This window comes from Pezoporus flaviventris, unplaced genomic scaffold, assembly GCF_033815535.1.
Source record: "Pezoporus flaviventris isolate CSIRO_AGI_PZ_B2104156 unplaced genomic scaffold, CSIRO_AGI_Pfla_v1 ptg000015l, whole genome shotgun sequence".
NCBI lineage: Eukaryota > Metazoa > Chordata > Aves > Psittaciformes > Psittacidae > Pezoporus > Pezoporus flaviventris.
Window position 1 is genome coordinate 35,273,530 of NW_026892563.1, and position 19,537 is coordinate 35,293,066.

The 19,537-nt window shown below is 40.9% G+C and overlaps 1 protein-coding gene across 18 annotated transcripts in view; it reads right to left on the reverse strand.

The window, feature by feature from the left end:
• Positions 1 to 19,537, reverse strand: part of ZBTB20 (zinc finger and BTB domain containing 20) — a 479,626-nt gene that overhangs the window by 113,629 nt on the left and 346,460 nt on the right. For all 18 annotated transcript variants that reach the window (XR_009743495.1, XM_061454008.1, XM_061454012.1 and 15 more), the window contains one exon: positions 230 to 284. The gene's annotated coding sequence lies outside the window, so the exon portion shown is untranslated. The remainder of the gene's footprint in view (positions 1 to 229; positions 285 to 19,537) is intronic.

The window sequence follows — 19,537 nt, forward strand, 5'->3', positions numbered from 1 at the left end:
AAATTCCAGATCCATCACACAATGTCACTGAACTAAGTCCAAGTCCCATACTGACACTGCATTAAAATCCAGGACTGTTGCATTAGGATAAAAACTCAGTACTGAGTCCCATAGACATGGGGAGCAATAGAGAAGTTCACAAGGGCTCCAGGATGACTTGCATAGAACTTGAACAAGATGCACAACTCATATGAATGAAAAGTATAAAATGCTTTGTACATATACTTACACAAGAGACAGGAAAGGTTCCTTCAGAGGAAGGCCACAAACTGATCGTGAGTGATCTGAAAAGGGAGAAAGAAACAAAGGAAATTAAGTGACAATAAACACACTAAGTGATACCAATATAAAACAGGGATCAAGGAGACTCACAGATGGTAGCAGTTCCCACAGGACAGAAAGAGAACCCCTCTTCCCCTCTGTGTTCAAAATTCACGAACTGCATAAATCTTCTAAGTTTTGAAATTACTTGACCCCAAAACTATGTAGCTGAGAAAACTGGTAATGGCTCAGAAGCCTTTCAGCCCTGGGATAATTCCAAACCAGCAGAGACTAAATATCCTTTGGTGGCTGTTCAACAGCCTCCGTGAAATAGGCTTGTGGCTCCTATGGACAAATGCTCTTATTATAAAACACTGCCAGATTTGAATGGCATCTTTCTTAGCAGTCATGCCAAATGATACAGGCCTCTGAAACAGAACTCTCCTTCTTGATCCTGACCTTCACAGAAGAGAGGTTAGGCATATTATTAGGGCTGAGGATGCTTACATTATGGCTGATAACTGCACGGAAAGATTGTGTTGTCTTAGCTCTTTCTGTCAACACAGTATCTTTTGGACCTGATGGATCTGCTACCCTGAGACCCCTAAGGAAAAAAATGGCTGCATGAAAGTGGAATGGCTAAAGGATTTCAAATTCTTGGTAGACTATGGCTCTAGCTACCAAAGCCTACTATGGAGTAGCTAAACTTTAGTGCCAACACATTTTCCATAACATATAAGCCTGGGATGAAGTAATAGGCAAAATAAATCAAAGCCTGATGCTCTGAATTGTAAAAATAAGATACACTCCTGTTGGACACAGAAAACAAAAGCAGGTGCCCCAAAATGTTCAAAGCCACAAACCAGTCCTGTTCGCCCTTCCCTTCAACCAAGCTGAAAGAAATTCAGGTAGTCAGACCAGACAGTGCTTGCTGAAAGATCAATATCAGGGGACCAGGAGTATGGGGAGAAAGACCATGGGATCCATGTGGTGTACTCCAGTACTTAAGTGAAGACATGGCCCTCACCTACTGTTTTCTGTTCAGTTACAGGGAGAGATTGGGTCTATCTTTCCTCAAAGCAATTAAAAATATTCAGAGAAATATGACCCTAAGTTGAGATAGCGGAAAAAGGAAAAGTGAGGAGCAGACACAGGAGAGGAAGAGGGAAGGCAGCCAGAAAATTTGTTAAGAGATGTAGCCATTATCTGTGGGGATTATGGCCCTGGTAGAGGAGAGTGTGAAAGAAAGCATGTGTGCGTATCTAGTGGCTGGTCATCCACAAGGGAGGTGGAAGAAATGGAGCAAAGAGCAGAGAGAATCATAAAAACTTCAGGGCAGCAAACAAAATGCTTATAGCATGCTTTGGATAGGCCACCCAGACAGGCTCTATTTAACAGCAAATTTCTCTTTAAAGAAGGTAACATCTCCCACATGTAAGGAAGATTTGCATGGGAGAGAAGACAGACTGAAAAGCTGAAGTGCCGTAAGGTGAAAAGAAGGGCACGATCGGGCTCATGGAGAGCAGATCACTATCTTACTTTCAAGAAACCATTACCCTGATAAACTTTAACAAGTTCTCCGGTGGTGGAAAAAAACCTTGCTTGGTAGGCACGCATCCTTGATTTTCCTTGTACATTGCTCCTGAAGATTTAACCTTGAAAGCCCATAGATTCACGTGCAATAGGCTATAGGTGAAGGGCTGTCACTGGCTGGTAGGTGGGAAGCATTTCTTTCAGGGTTTTGGACAGATGGGACAACGAGCTGCACACCACAGAACCTGAGACAAGAAGTCTGAGTCAAAGAAAGTACCTGAAAGACCTGAATTTAAAAGAAAAAAAAAAAAAGGAGAAAAAAGAAAAAAAAAGTAAAATAAGGAAAAAAAAAAAGGGAGGCATCCAGCATGGGAAAAACCCCCAAAGAACGGAAAATTCTAGGCCGAGTGGTTAAAATTTGGCTCTATTATAAGCAACATAAACCAAGTTCTCTTAAGGGAAAGTGTCAAGCAACTTTGATGACACAGACACCAAAGAACTACACAAATTATGGCCTGAGACTCTGGAGGTGCTGAGTAATGACTTACACCAACATTACCATCAAATTTGCTGTAAGAAGTGAATGAGATTGTCGTACCTAATTAAAACAGTAGGGTAATTTTAGACAGGCACAATATACTGGAAGCTGCAAACCAGAACCTGGCAAATCACCAGAACTTAAACACCATCATTTTTTAAATGATCACAACTGCTCTGGACACTTGATTACCAGTTGTGCTCAAAGGAAAGCACATGAAAACAAAACTTGCCACGTAAAGCACTGGAAAAGCAAGATGTGTCTGAGGAAACTCTGATTTATTCCAGGTTAGATAACTGCAAAATACGTATGAGGGAGAGAAGTGGGCCAAATCCTGTTCTCACTGCTCTGTGCAATCATGCTGACTTAATTGAAACCATGAGCAGAACCTGAACCATTAAAATGCTGGGGTGAAACTTTTTATCTTATGGCGCTGTTTGTCACTAGAGACATACTTAACCTAATTAGCACAGTAGATTTCTTCAAGATATAATTATTATATAATATATAATAACATTAAAATCCAAAGTCTGATAAAGCTGACTGTTTTCTCCAGGTCTCTGTGTTATAAGCAGAATAATTTCCCATCTTTATGCCGTTTTCAACCCACTATGGCTCTATTCGGTGGGGTGGACAAAAGGAATCCACTGATCTTTTTCATATTGAATTCCTAGCGTTAATTAATCATTATTACTTGGACGCTGTTTTGGCCATTGGACAGAACAGCCAGGGGCTAATCTTAAACCTGCCTTTACTTCACTGTGGCTAGATTCTGCCCACTTTCTCTTTGCTATGTGAATAAATTCCACTTAGATCACAAAGCTCAAGAGACAATCAAGTCCTAAACATCAAGGATATTTAGGAATCTATCCCCCCTTGAGTTTAATGAGAATAAGGTTCGTAAACACTGAAGAATTTCTATTTATGGAGAGTTAAGATAGTGAAATCCAATCATATGAATTACATTATATACACAGGTAATCACTTTATGAGGCTAACTACAATTTTCAGAAGTGACTTAAGCATTCATGCCAAAGTCCATTGGAAGTCTGTGAAATTTTGGCTATAAACCCCTGGGACTTGAAAATATTTTAACTTCAGCACTGCTTACTTTCAACAAAATTAACATCTTAGGTGCCAAAGTCATTTTCACAGTCGGCATTCAGTTGCTTCTTACAATTTATTTGCTAAATGGCTTGAGTTCATCTGTTTCAAGTGTCTTTTAGCAGTAAATTAGGACAGCGATTCTGCTCTATTTTTGCAAAGTGATTTAGCATCTCTCTGATGTAATGCACTAGCAAGGTGAGAAATTTTATTCCTTCAGCCCCTAGACTGGCAAGAAGCAGGCAAATTATGAACTGAACATGGAAGACTAGCAATGGATTCAGATAATCCGATACCGACTGCTCTTGCCTCAAAACATCTTCACCCTTTACCGATACAGAACGAGTGAAGGGAACAGCTTTATCCTATATAATCAACTCAGTGAGCTGGATCCAAGATGCAGAACCTTTTCACCCTTCTCCTCCTGGATGCACTACACCTGCTCAGTATCAAAACTAGAATCTAAACCCAGTGAAGATAAAGAAAATAATTTACTAGAGAATCCCTCAGTTCAAAGGGGGCCAAACAGAGCCAGTGCCATGCTGGGGGAAAGAGGAGTGAAAAAGGAGACTCAGCTGAAATTCAGTGAAGCCCTGTAAATGACATGAGGAGGCAGAAAGGCTGCACTACATCTCTGACACAGCAGAGACAGATTACAGCAAAATTAAATTGAGGCTTTTAGTGGATATAATTGTTGTTTTTATATATTAATGAACAACAATAATACGTGATTCTAAACTGAATACCAGGTTTGACATTTAATCTGAGTGCTCACACTATCCATAAATGTTCATAAACGTCACAAGACCCCTACCCTCTGATTGAATTACAATCTAGTATGCAATTTAGGAAGCACGGATTAATCTACATAGTTTTATATTTCTGCAGGTTACACTGTTATTTGTTGATTTATACCCTTTTCCCCTAAGTGTCCTTTCCATCGAGAATCCAGGAAAATACATGCAAATCATTATTAGGAGAGCAGCTCAGAATCCAGTGAGTAGCAGCAGATGGAAACTTGGTTCAGTGAAACCTATACTAATTATCATATGCTTTTTGAAGTCACCTCTGCTAATGGCCACCAAAATCTTAGTCCCTGTGATATCTCCTATTACCTTCGCATGAACTCCTACCACAGCCAGCAATCACCTAACATGCTCCTTGGCAATGCTGTGCAATTAAACCACCTTTCAATCAAGCTTGCTGAGGAATCCAGAGATGGAAACTGCTTTAATATTAGGAGTTAATTACAAGAATGCAGAGGAAGGCAGTCAAATGTTATGTTAGCATACCAGAAATGTGACAACGCCTTAACCACAGATGTCACATGCAAGGTAGAGTCATATCAGGAAAAATGACATGGCAACGTAAAGAGGAAAATGATCTTCAAGTTATCCTTTTCCTTTTCTTTTTTCCTACTGTGCTCAGGCTACTTGAGGTGATCACCTCCTTTAGCAGCCAAAATATCTAGAATTTCACTGCCACCTGTATTAACAGGCTTCTTTGCACAATGCTGTCTGTTTGGGGACTGATAATGACACCTACTCAGTGTGTGGGCAACATGGGATCAGTCCAAAAAGCCAATTGCATTTCTGCACATCCTGACCTCTGCAGAAGCCTAATCCCGCTCCCTTTGAAATCAACCGAGTTTTCTCAAAGGGTTAATGGGGCAGGTTCCTTTTCTTTCTCTGCAGCTTTACCTCTACGTGCTTAGGAGAAAAGTTCCACACCCTGGTCCTTGTCCTTGTCCTTGTGGATTCCTTCATTCAAGAAAAGACTGAAGAGAAGGACTGGATGCTCCACCTAAGAAAGGACACCACTCAGTGTGGAACATCACTCAGTTAAGTGCTAGGAAACTGATCAACTGAGGAGATGGTTTCAGAACCGACACCATGTTGCAGTGAGGGAGAAAGGAAAAATGGGAGAGGATACTACAAATTCAGCTTGACAGTCAGTTATATGGCCATGTATCACCTCTTAGTCTATGATACTGGAGAATCAAACTAAAATGATCTTTGAAAAATGACAAGGAGTTTTTGTACATATGTTAGAATTAAGGTGTATCTGTATACACTGGAACACACTCACACATGTACTGGGGTTATGCATCATTAAATAATCTGAAAACATCAACCACAGGTGTGCACGCTCTTCTTAGTGAACTAAACAGCCCAAATGTGGTTCTGCAGAGAATGCAACAATGACTTGAGAACAATTTTCTATCAAAATTCATTGATATTTCCATCACTCATTTTCCAAAGACAAAGTCTGTTTGGAAGCCAGAGTCCACAGAACATAACAGAAAAAGTAACTGACTTTTCCCTCCCTCAAACCTGAAGACAGAAAACCTTGCAGTTTACATTATCACATATTCTAACAGATTTATGATACATCTATAGCTTATATTTTAATTAGTACATTAGTTAGTAACATTTTTAAATTTGGACCAGAAAGAATAGTAAAAGCAGACTTTGTTTTTTTGTAATTAAGAATTGTTTGCCATGTCTTTTTCAAATTAAGAAACATGCACTGGGAAAAGGAGGCTTTAAATGTGTGTGACTTTAACTGTGTGTTATATGTGCACACATATGCAAATGATCTTATAAATGAGAAACTTCACGGACCCTTAACTAGAAAATACAACAGAAAAGTCTTGATGGAATAGATTTTTCAGCACACTCTGCTTGCCAGGAAGGCTGGATGATATTATATTTTGATAAAACAGAAGAAGCTAATCCAATCAGAGTTTGGACTTTCATGTGTGAGTCAATTCAAAAAGACTTCAAGTCAAGGAGCTGATTCATTCCACAGGTAAAGCAGCCCAAAATAAGTCTTACCAGCTGTTCTCAGTGAAAACAATGAGAAAGATAAAATAAGAAAAGGAATCTCTCACATCTGCAAACTGAACTCTAATTAATATCCATCAGAGGTCTCCAGCTCCCTAAAAAGAACTTCAGTCAAGAAAAGTCTCTACACAAAGCACCTCTGAGGAAAACATCTTTAAAAGAAGAGCAGGAGAAGTCTCTGGAAGCAATACCACATTACAGCTTCAGTAGATGTTGCTTTAAAGGGCTCTGGTTGACAGCAAAACCAGTAAGAAGTGGTGGTAGGAGAAATGTTTAAATATATTCTTTTTTGGAATCGAAACGTGGCATTCTGAGCATGTATCTTGACTTAAAGATGGCCTGAAATGATATTACTCTCAACTTCCCGTAAACTCTAACCTGGATGTTTGGTTGGAAGGCACTTGGCCACTGCAGCCTCATGCAGCTCAGCCTACTGGCATAAGGAAGCTGTACACCACCACCCTTCCAGTAGCACAGGACTACCCCTTTCCTGCCTTCCTTCACCACCCCAGAGGGGTACATGGACAAGGAGCTGATGGTTCCTGCCTATCATCCTTCCAACATCCTTGATACCCTTCCTTCACCATGTGACTTTGCATACTCCCATCAACAGGCAGTGAAGGAACAAAGACAGCCCTTTTCCCAAAGATGGCAAAGATGGTGGTTTGGATGTGACTGGGCTGTTCCCATCCAGATAACAGCCTGTTCCCTGTTCTCTCCTGGAAAAGAGGAGGAAAAAAAGAAGTCAACTGTTGACCAGATGAGTTGTCTTCGTGGTCCATAAATAGTTTGGGAATTTAAATTTTAGAAAATCTTTTGTGTTGGCTACTTTTGTCACTTGGAACTCAGCTTTGAATCCTTAAATAAAAGAAAACAGAAAGCATATCTACCTAAATATACAAACATATATATATATATATATATATACCTGAAAGTTCTGGCTGTCTTTCAGGATCATACCCTAGAAACTAGGTTTTAGCTCTGCTCATGCCTGTAGGTGAATTTTCTTTTCTGAGGCAGTGTAGTTGAACTGGCAGCTCACAAGCCAGATCTGCTGACTTATACCACAGCTGCACTAGGTCATCCTCTCATTACTGCATGCTGGATAAGCACAGAAGTGTATCTTCTGCTTCCCTGCTTGGAGGTGTGCAACTCCAGCACATGGTCAATGTTCCCTGCACCCTCTCAAGTACCTCTCCTCAATTCAGCAGTGCCAAAACTGGACTACACAGCATGACAAAATATAATCAAATAATACTGAACTATTTTAGCAGACTAAACTTGAGTAACCAAAATTTCAAGCAAAGAAAGTGTGGTACTAGGAATTAAATGCATTTGTATTAATAATAGCAATTAGTGAAGTTTGTCTACTATTAATAAGAAGGTAATTGCTATAAAATCTAGTGATACATACAAATAGGGTACTGATGTGAGGAAGTAACCCTGGAACATTAGTTTAAGTTATTGCTTGGGAGCTTTCTATTGCTAATTGTTATTTTCTTTCTGGGTATTAATGTTCCTCCAGGATGATCTGATAAATCTAGTGGTGCTGTGATCACTTCTCTAAATGGTATCTTTGGATCATATGTGGTCCCAAGAGCCACGGCACTCCAGTGTACTTTACGTAATTTATTTCCAAAGTGAGACGTGCTGACTCTCCATAATATTTCTTTCATTTTAACATCTAACATTCAATTTGGGACATAAGTACTCTGATATATCATTTTTCCCTGAAGACACTGCAGATCAGAACCAAAGGGCACTGGCTGAGTTTGAGAGTACCATGAGGCTCAGAGAACAGGGTGGGCTGGAGTGGGGGGCACTGGTGAGCCTGAGCTGCAAAGGCACTGGAGGGCTGTGCATAGATGTGGGGGTCTGTACCATCCATGGGTGTTGGGGGGCAAAGGGTATGAGCAGAGCTCTGGCAAGCCCCAGGCTGGGATTACACTGGACTTTAAAAATGCAGCTTGCTCTCTTTGGTCAGAGCTGCAAGGTTGAGGACTTGATGATGACAGTGTCTGTTACATCAGGAGTAAAGTGGCAACAAGGTCATTTTGGAAAAGTGTAAGTATGTCAAACCCATAGTCACAACCATTTGAAGAAAATGTCAGAATGTTTTCCTGACTTCCCCTCCAGTAAAGAAATCATAAATGTGAAGACCTATAGGAAAATGCTAACTCAACGGATACGGTACACAAGATCAGCAAATCCTTGAAAGAGAAGGCACCATGTGGGTTGTGCTCCATTTTTACAGTATGCACTGCTTCAAACATGAACTGTGTTCTTGTGATGGTATTCAACACTTGGAACGAGACTAAAAGCATTACAGAAGTATTTCATTTGCCTTTGAACCCCTGCAGACCCACTGAAGTCAAAAGGGTTATGCAGCTGCACCACTGTATGCAGTGTTAAGCCCTCAGCATCCAGAAAGACAGGTTAAATATGTGCTTTTTTCTGAGTTTTCAGGAAGGAAACTCAACTTTCTTTCTCTCCTTCCCCTCCCATTTTCTTTCCTCTAAGGCCATAATTAATACTTTGGAATTTATTTTTCACTGGCTTCTTTTCACTCTAGGCCTATTAAAATAAATCTAAACTACCTTATAGAGATTCACTAAAACAGCTTCTGGGCACAATGGGAACTCTCCATTTTATGCTCTGTATGACATCAGTGTACTCTATAGCATGTTCTTAGACTTGTGACACATGCTCTGAAAACTGAGTTTCAGGCAGACTAGTTTTCATTGTTTTTGTAGATTGGGGTAGGTGACAGAAGAGTCAAGAATGCAGTCTCTTATCACTGAACCTGATCCCTCTTACCACCAAATCTGATGCTGTTTTATAGGATCCTATCTCTAATTCAAAGTTTTACTGCTAATATAGCTAAACCACCTCCCCACCTTTATTCTTGTTTTATCAGCTTAACTTTGACACGCCACCCACTATGACCCTCACCACCAATGTGATGCTGCAGGAAGGGAGTTTAAGTCATGCAGCAGCAGGGTACCTTAGGTGGCTATTTTTCATCAACTCTTCAATCTTAACTGGAGTATTCATCTGATAATATAGATAAAAGACAACACAGGGTAGTTGACAAAATCAAATTACTGCAAAATGTAATGGAAAAGGTATATGCCCCAGTCATAGAGACAGAATAGAAAAGAAACCACACTAAGTCCCTAGCACCTTTTCTAGTAGGACTCACCCTCTGAAGCCCACACTCTGTTCCAGTTCTGATCTTCCTCTCCTGAATAATAACCAAACCATCTTGGGCTATCTCAGACTGGTAATTTCATTTGCTGACCCAGTCAACAAGTAGAGATCATGGGATGGGCTTCATGGCTGTCTGAATTATTTCTTGTATTTTCCAAAGTTCCAGTTTTTCCCCAAAACACTATAGTTTATCCATATTCACACAGCTCATCTGGAGAGAAACTATCATGCCTTGAATCTGTGGAGTTCAATACACATAGTCTCAAGAGGTTTATCCATAAAAAAAATGAAACAAGCCACCAATGAGCTGAACATTACCTTTTACTTTATAGGGAAAATTGTCCTTATTCTCATTTTACGGAATGAATAAAGGAAAGAAGAGAAAGCTGAACTGATCTTGAAGCTGATCAATACTAAAGCAGAACTGCAAAACGAACTCACATCTTTTGATGCTCAGTTTAGAGCCTGAACCACATAAGGTTCTAAATGAGAAGAAAAATCCTTACAGAAACCTGAAAAGCCACCTGCATGCTCCTTTCAATGAAGAAAAGCTGATCCCTTTGATAGCTGCAGCCAAACCAAATGGCAGACACAGAGATTTTACAAAGTCTCTTAGTGGTGAGCCATAGTTTATGCTATTTGTCAGCTTTCCTGCGAAGTGTAAGTGTCCATTTCACAAAGACAAAACCAAAAGCAAACAATCCCAAAAACTTATCCAAACCCAGTTTACACAGTTCACTGCACCCATTCGCTGCAGAAAAGTAAACCCTTCTTTATGGGTTGGATTCGAATACAATCATTATACCATTTTCCCAGCTCATCTAAAAATGCAACAAGTTACAGCAATCAAAAAGACATTTATAGGTGAGTCAGTTTAAGAAGCCACACAATTATCTGGCATTGTATTCTAAGAACATGTCACTTCTATAGATGGACTCCGTCTTATAAGCTATTGCAGAGTTATATTCAATGCTAGTTTGGGAGACAAGTGGGTGGGGAAAGAAAGACTCAGATCCAAGGAATACTGTAGAGCATAAGAGCAATGCTAGCTTTATTTTGCAACCCCTTATTTGAACATGGTAAGACATGAGAACACGAACCAAAGAGATAAACTATGGCAATTTCTTCGTAGCTGACTTGTTACAGGATATTGTTTGAGTCCTCACTAATGAATCCATGAGGTTGGTTATTAGTGTGATTAGGAGTTGGGAGGATGGAGGTCTGAGACCTTCCAAAGGAAACATTTTGTTCAGAACTGTTAAAGAAAATAAAGTCAGCATTACAGTAACTTTAACAACCCAACCAGGATAATGGTCTGTGCATGCAGGCAGTGCTATTGCTATTTTAAATGAGGGAGATAAACTCCACATAAGATGTGAAGCTGCGATAAGATGGGAAGCTGAGATAACCAGCTATTCAGTCTTGGGGATCAGAAAGCTGTCAGCTTGAGAAACATGAGTATCTGTGGAAATGCTCTGGAAAAGGAAGGATGGTGAAGTTACTAGCAGGTGGCAAGAAAAAAAAATAAAAAATAGAGCTTTAAAATTTGCTTTTGGTTTGTGGCACAGATAAATAAGTTAAGGAAACTGAGATGCTTTGGCACCCTTGGTAGCCTACTGAGATAGATTTGGGTTTTTTTTTTTCAGACAAAAGCTGGCTGCATGCAATGTTATTCTGCTTTGACAGTAACCCCCCAAAAGACCAGTGGCTGTGCCCATCACTAAGATTGGCATGAAAAACTCTACTGGCTTCATTAGGAATGAATCAGAGAGGTAGCTCTACACCATGTCAATTTGCAGCAATGGCAGATAAAAAGCATTCCTTGAAGACAAAGGCTTCCCGTCCCCAGAATCCTCTCTGCTTTAGTCACAAAACCTTAGTTTCCTCATGCTGTAACACTGAGGTTAAAATAACTCACTTCCTCAGAAGGTATGTTGTGAGGGGATGTAGTTTAAAATTAAGAGTCCTTTTCTTTCATTATCAACTCTACCATTTATCAGCTCTAGCTTTTATCACCAGCATCTAGCACTTGCCAGTATAGCAGGATCAGAGACAACAGTGTTTGCCCAGACACCATAGGTACCTCTGACAGGGCGAGGTATCTTGCAGAGCTATCATCATACTGTGGTGAACCTTCCCCTGGAGGATTTTGAGTTAACCATGTATATGAGAACAAGTAGAAGGTTTCCTTATTCAAAGCACTCAACTATTTCCATTTCAGTGCAGGTGAAATGGTGAAAAATACTGAGAGAAATTTCTTCTGTATCCAGAGATTTTTATGCACACAGGTATTAACAGACCAAGGTACTTAGCTTTAAGAGCCAAGTTCACATCTACATTCTAAAAGAGTCTTGAAGACAAGTTATGGACTAGACTAATGAACTGGCTCCATTTAATAAGAGAGAGAAACAGAAAACAAGCATTTCCTCAAAATACATTTTCCTGGGGACAGGTCAGGGGTGAGATATTCCAGGTAGCCTGGCAGATATCGCTGTCTTCTAGATTCAAAGAAGGGAAAAACACACAAGCAACGAACCTCCCCCCTCCACACCATACAAAAGTGATCACTGGGAAGGATTTAATGGAATCAGCTTGTCAAAATGATGAGGCTAAAAAAGCTTTTACAGAACATGTCCATGACAAAAACTTTAGCATAACGTATATAGTGCAGAGTGGTTTTTGTCATGGCAAAAAGGAAGGAATATCATTAATTTAGACACTAAGTGTAAGGTTCTGCTGAAAATCTCCATGGGATAAATTGCAGAAATACAGCCTTGACCAGACAAATGGAACCAGGAAAGTCCCAGTTCTTGTTAGAAGTTATCGAAAGTGCCATTGAGTTTTTAAAGTCTGTCATCTCTGGTAGATGATAAGAAAAGGGTTGGGCTGTTTTCTTCAGATCTACAAGCATCTGGCTACAGTCTTGCTGAGGCATATACATGATTGGAATTGAAAATGAGCTCTTTTAAAAGTGCTTCTTAAAGGGACCCTATTCATACGCAGTACTTTCTCCCCAAACCTTTTATGGGAAAAAAGCTCATTACGGTCACACAGACAAATGCTGTATAATCTTTCACCCTGTCCACTAGCAACGTGTTCAATCCAATTTACAGCACTTCCCGCTATTCTAGTTCTGGACGCCCCACACAGCTCTCCTAAATGCATACCCATCCTGACCCACTGCTCCCCACCCGCTGCTCTTTCAATTTCAGGCTTCCCTGGAGCACTGACTGCCATTCATGCCTAATAGCAAGGTGGAGCAACTTGATTAGACAACTCTGAAAAGTGAGATTTCTGTGCCTTTTTTAGGCACAGAAACTCCATAATTAAGACATATTATTGTATGTTGGAACGCTCTGAGACAGAGATGAGAGTGGCCTTCGCTTCAGGAAATGACATTTTGTACCCATGACAATTCATATTCATCTGAAAAACAAAAGTTTCTGATTGAAGCTCTTTCAAACTCCCTCCCGGCTTGCTGACAGATCTGTCCCTGCTCTATGCATCCACCTCCACGTCAGCACTACGGGAAGTAGGGGCTGGCAATTAGTAGAGAGAAATATTCAAGGAATCGTTTACTTGGCTAATTCATGTCCTTGTCCACTTTTGGAAGGTCCACCATCACACTGCCATTTTGCTTTTCAGTGCAGCCTATTTTTTCCACCTTCCTTGGGCAGTGCTGTTCACTATGCATATACGGTCTGCTTCATGTACTTGACATTTGGAGCAGAGGTGCATAGGTGGGATCAAGCAATGCAACAGACCATGTCAAAACAGACGTACAGCATTGTTTTTGCTTTCTGACTGGATTAATGTTAAACCCTTGAGCCCTCAAACCATGTACTCAAGCCTGTGCTTAACTTCAAACGTGTGAATGCAACGGGACTCAAGCATGTAATTAAAATTTAACCTTCACTTCAGGTTCCATTTAACAGAAATGGACTTATGCATGTGCTTAAATGGCTTCCTTTGTAGAGACAATTTATTGAGCTGAAGTAAGAACTGGGGAGAAGAGATGAAGACATCACTGGGATTTGGATTCATTCAGGATTAGAGGGGAGAGAAACGTTACTATGGAATTATAGAAGACAGTGACTTATCTTGGAAGACAAAAAGCACTTCTGATGCCATACTAGATTTACAGATACTCTACAGCTTTCTGGTTAAGGATGCAGTTTCATTTCTCCCACTGTTTTTCCTTAAGCTGGCTGTATGTCCATCGCCACCTGTAGAAGGTCAGGCCAGCTCCTGGGCTGATTGCTTTGACTGCACAAGGGAGGTGGGAAACATGTGCAAAGCCATCTCTCGCAGCACTTACCTCTTACAGTGTAAACACGCATGTGAGCTGACAGTTCACTACCTGAAAGCATATGAGCATGTGATTTTTAAAGTGGGCCGTTTGCTTTCACTAGAGTAAAGCCTGACTGCTTGAATGTTTGCACAAAGCAAACACATGAAGGGCGTGACTGCAGTGGGAGTAAACTCATTTGTAAAAGTAAGCGAATACTCATGGACTTTCTGTGTGTGTGCGTGCTAATGTCCACACAGTTGTCCTTTTATTAGGTATAAATGGCCTTTCTGTTTGACACTGAGAAACAGTGCATCAGTGCTCATCCCAAGAAATGTTCACATCTGCCAGCCTTCCTCATCTGTCAATATGCCCGCGCACAGGGTAGGAGCAGGGGTGAATCAGAAGGACTGCGTAGGACTGACAATAGAGCTTGCATCAAAAGTAGTATTCCTCTGCCTCTCTGAAATGCAGACGTTTTACAAGCCTTTCTCCCTGAAGGAATTAGGATTAGACTTCAAAGCTGCAGAACAAAACAGAGTCATACAGGCACACAATTATTGGACTAAGTCCACGGACAATGATACCAAGGGGTTTAACGTTTATGAGATCTTTTCAGGCTATTGTAGCTTCCTCTGTGTTCTGAGAGCCTTCTTCATGGAGAAAGCCTTTGACTCCTCTGGTAGTGGCCACTGTATTAGCTGGCATGACAGTGCCATGTGTCCCCTGCCTCAACCGTGGTACCGCGTTCCCATTAGAAAGATTCAGAATACCTCATTCATGTTTCTTAATAAAGGAAAGGATTACAAGGTACTAAGAATATCGGGCACAACCTCACCAGTCCCTCTTTCACCCCAATTCTCTTCTCCCAAGCTACTCATTACCTCAACTCTAAGTTAATTTATCTTAGGTAAACAGCTCAGAAATCTTGTAAACAGAATCAACTCCGCTTCAACCTGCAACACTTTTTTTTCCTTTCACATTCTTTACCAACAGAAGTGGAAAAAATAATACATGTACATAACAGCAAATGTTCTCTCGCTATTTTTCTTGGATTTTTTAACTGTTTTTATCTTTTATAAACAGTGGTGATGGAATTATAAACACCATTATTCCACCTCCATGTTAATACTCTTATTATCTTGCATAAACAGAAGTGAACGAATATGTACATGACACCAATCAATCCTTATAAAAAAAAAAAAGAGAGAGAGAAGTTTTTATCTTTTATAAACAGCGGAGGAAGAACTTAATGAATTCAAAATGTAGTTTTCCTGTTTATATTATTACGATCCGAAAGTAGAAACCAAATGATGTATATTCAACATCGCACAAGCAGTCAGTTATGAAATACTTTCTGCTGACTTCCAGAGTAAATGCAGTCTTAGTGAAATCTGCTGGTCTGAGGGATCTGGAAACTGGTGGCCTGAGTCTAACTACAGAGCAGGGGCTTGAACCGTCTTCACCCACGACACTTTTGCCAAAGCTCTTCAGCCCCTTCCTTGAAGGGCCACCCACGATAAAACAGGATAGCTCAATCTCTGTGGTGAACTGTTGGTACCTGGTCTTTCTGCTTCGATTGCCAGATATAGGGGGCTAATTAATACAGATTGATTTTGCATAATGCGGACACCTGCCACTAGAAACTGGGCTCAGACCCCTAAGTCATTTCACAGAGGCCACCCAACAGCTGCTCCACAGTAATGACTTTGGGGCATGGGTGACCTAGGTCAGATTTAAACGTGTAACTTCAAGCTGATAGGTTCCATATGTCAGTACTAATCCACATAACCACCCACACCTTCTGCTTTCTTGTTTTTGTGTGTGCTTGTTTCTGGCTGATCTTCTAAAGCCCATCTCTGAGCCTAAAAGACTCTTGCCTCTACCTCATATGTCAGCCTTAACCAGGATGAAGTGCAGTTCCAAGTTTTTTTTTCCCCCTCTACCATACTTTCCTCTGACGGATCATTTCTTCCTTTGCTTTAGCCATGCAAGGTCTACCTCCTTCTCATCCTGAATGGGTTTCCCCCAAAGAACAAGTAGAAGAGATCTTCAGTTTTCAGGGCTGTTCCCTTTTCAAAACAGGGGCTGCTCTTCGGGTGATGATGCTCTTCTGCTGTTACCCTTTGCAAACCCAACATGAATTTTGTTTCATCCAGTCTGGGTATAAACCTCCTACATAGCTTGGTGCAACTGGCAGCCCAGGTGACCAGCCCTGAATTTCTTCCAAAAGCAGTTTTATTCTGAGGTCCCAGACTGAACACAGCTGCCTCAAGTTTTAACTCGTATCCTGCTTCCCTTCTCCCCACAAAGTTGGGACCTTTGTATACAAACAGACAACCACTCGAAAAATTAGGACCCAATTCCACTGTACAGATTTCAGCGTGATGCACAATCTGAGCCAGCTGCTAAAGGGCAAAAATCTCTCCTGTAAGTTATTCTATGTGCTAAGGAGATCACAAAGGAAAACCTCCAGAAGAAAATTCAGGGGAATTAGGACTAGTCAGGGAATGCAGAGTCCCCCTGTTTAGGGACTAGGAGGAAGAGTTTTGTTTGGCAGCAATCTGCTTTGCTGCATCTCAGACTGTGAAAATATTTCCTTAAAACAATAACTGCTCAGATAATTGGGATGCACTGATCATGACTATAGAAACAGTGTTGTCTCCCCTTGTTTTCCTTCCTTTCTCATCCTTGTATTCCATTTATTTGCTATGTTTGTACAAACTCTGAGCCCCAGTTAGTGACCCTTCTGCTTGTATCAGACAAGAGCCCCGAGATGCAAAGTCCTGGCCAGCAGGATCTGTGTCTGTATTTTCTCTCTTCACAGGGATGTTTAAGTCTAAATTTTGCAGCATACGGACCCTCTGTCTAAAAAGGCTCCTTAAAGCACCAAATTAAACACACAAGGGAGAAGTAAGGCCTTTCAGGAGGGTAGCCAAAAATAGAAGGAAAAAAACATATTTCACCATTTGTTTTGAAAACACCAAAAATGATTAAAACATAAATGAAACTAAACTAAAAAAAAAAAAAAAAGTAAAAAATCTTACCATATGAACAAATTCCCTGCCAAGTTCCATTTTTAAATCAAAGCCATTTTAGGCTCATATGTCAAAAAAGAGAGTCCTAAACTAACAAACTTATGTAATGGATTTTAAAAAACTGCACAGACGTGTTTAACTGAAATTGCCAAATCTGTTCGGACTACATGAGGAGAGAGGAGGAGGAAGGGGAAGGACGTACAAAGGTTTGGGATTCATCTGTGCAACTGCCCCCAAGTTGAGATTCCCTTTGAAGCTGATTCCAACTTTCAAGGAGCCAAGAACATGACTCACTCCAAACTTGTTTCTCCCCCTGTTCCCATTCAGTAGACCTCAACATTTGAGACAAATGCAACTGGGCTTCCTTACCCATAGTAAAAATTATGAACTTACGTGTGGATAACAAAGGGAAATGAAAGGGACGGAAGTGGGTGAGTGGGAAGAGAGATTAAAATATATCCAAAAAAGACCCTCAAAACCAAGAAGCAACTAAAGTTAGGACACTTTTGGGGTTGGCAGAAAAAATACCCACTATAGATTAGGACAAAGAGATGAATCAAGCGGTCAGCAAGCCACCACTAGATAGCATGAATAGAAAAATGTGAAAGACCATTAAATACTTGTGTACCTAACCCAGCTTCTGGACAGCTCTTTTCCACCTAAGAAATATCAGGTTTTGCTTCAGTTAAGAGGCTATCATTACATTCGAAGCAAGTATAAGAAAATACGTATTCTAGGAGGAAGGATTAGTCAGACAGCTGTGTCGCAACTGAAAAGGCAAAACTAGAGGTCTCAGCCTGTCCAGGAAAGGACTCCCTGCTCCTCTCAAACCACTACATGTCTTCTTCCCTGCTGAAAAGCATCCAGACACTCTAACCCCACACAGAGATAACCCCTATAACTTCCTACCGCCTTCCCGCCACAAAAAATGGGGATATGTGACCTGCCTCATATCTGTCCTTTTGAGGTTCTCCAAAGTCCAAGTGGAACACCCTCTGACCTACTCAGAGAGTAGCACCTGCTGCTCTCTTCATGCCAAATTTTGGGTGGCCTGGAAGACCTGCTCACCCTCTCTCAGATTGACCAAGTGATCTTCCAAAGCCTTCCTAAGAGTCAATCCCGTTCCTTCATCTGACATCTGTCAAGGTCAACCAGCAGGCCTCTTTCTTTCCCCTTCAACAGGTTTCCCAGTCAAGGTTTGTTCCTTTAGGATTTCAGAGTTAGCAGTAACAACAGAATTACTTTTGCATCTGGTGACTTCATGGCCTTGCTTCCCTGGCACGTTTCCACATTCACTTCCCGGTGTTCAGACCAGATTGTGTCTGGATCCAGGCTTAAACAGTCCTTCAAAGCTGATAGCTGAGGTGGTTCAGGGGCAGCATCCTGAATTAAACCTCTCCCTGTACTAATCTGACAAGAATGCTGTGAAGACCAAAGGGTAAAGAGTTATAACTGCTGAGTATCATAATTATAGGAGGGCAAAGAGGGTTCTGCTGCTTTTTAAAAATTAAAAATGTGTGCAAGTTCAAGAATGCTTCTCAGTTAAATTTACACAGAAAAATAATCTCAGTTCATAGCGATGAACAATGACCTAACAGGAAAAATAAATCACAGCCAGAAAGCAGGTCCCAGGACTGTGGAGTCAGTAGAAGATATAAAATCCCTTGTGATATGAGAAAAGTTACAATAGGGCCATAATAAACTATCCATGTTTGGTGGCCTGAATTGCTCCCTCTGTTAACTCCTGTTCAACCCAGAGATCTGCAGATGCACTCACACTGCTGCAACCACAATGCCTAAGAAACACACAGCCAGTGCTCCATGCTCTACCCTACCACCTTCGGTGAAGCGACGTGGGTGTAACCTAGGGAGAATTTGACTGTATGGGACGAGGGAGTTCAGAAATCACTTCAGGAATGTCTCATTACTATCGGATTTGCAGACTGTTTACACAGGCACATGCAGTGTTATTCTTTAGACTCCTTGTTTAGATTAAGGTCCCCGCATGTGAAGCGCTGAAGCTCCGGGTTCCAAGGAACTGCCTTTCCCAAAGGCACCAAACCACTGCCTTGCATTGACAGGTATGTTTAAAGGGCACAATGTTTTCAGGCTAATTTCCCCAAAAGCAAAGGTTGGATCAATAGTGTGTTCGAAGGCCCCAACTGTAAGTGGCCATTAACTCAGACTGAGGAAAGCCCAGTTTGAGCTTAAGTATCACTTTCTACCCATAGCTTAATCTAATGATTACCAAGCGATATGCCATCACCATCCCCAAAGGGAGGAGTTGTACCAGGTCTACAAGAAACCAGTACTTGTGCCTGAGCCTAGCCACTGATCCTGACCAAATCTTTAAAACAGACTGAGAATCCTTAGGGAAAGCGGCAACAAAACAAAATCCCCATGCTAAATCAACCTCTTCCCATGGTCTTCCCACAGCAGGAAACACATGCTACTGTAAGTCATTATTTACTTAAGATATCCATAACCTATAAACACTGTACATCAGATCAAGAACCCATGGGATTTGTTCAATACCAAAAGAGGACTAGGACTTTTAAGCTACACTATACATCAGCAATATCAGCAAGACAAGAGACTGAAATATGCCTTCATTTACATTTCCAATTGCATAAAATCTTATACTTTGACTGGAGGCAGAATTCCATTCAAAATGTCTTAGGCGACTGATCCTTGAAAGTCCTGAAGTTCTTGGTTTCTA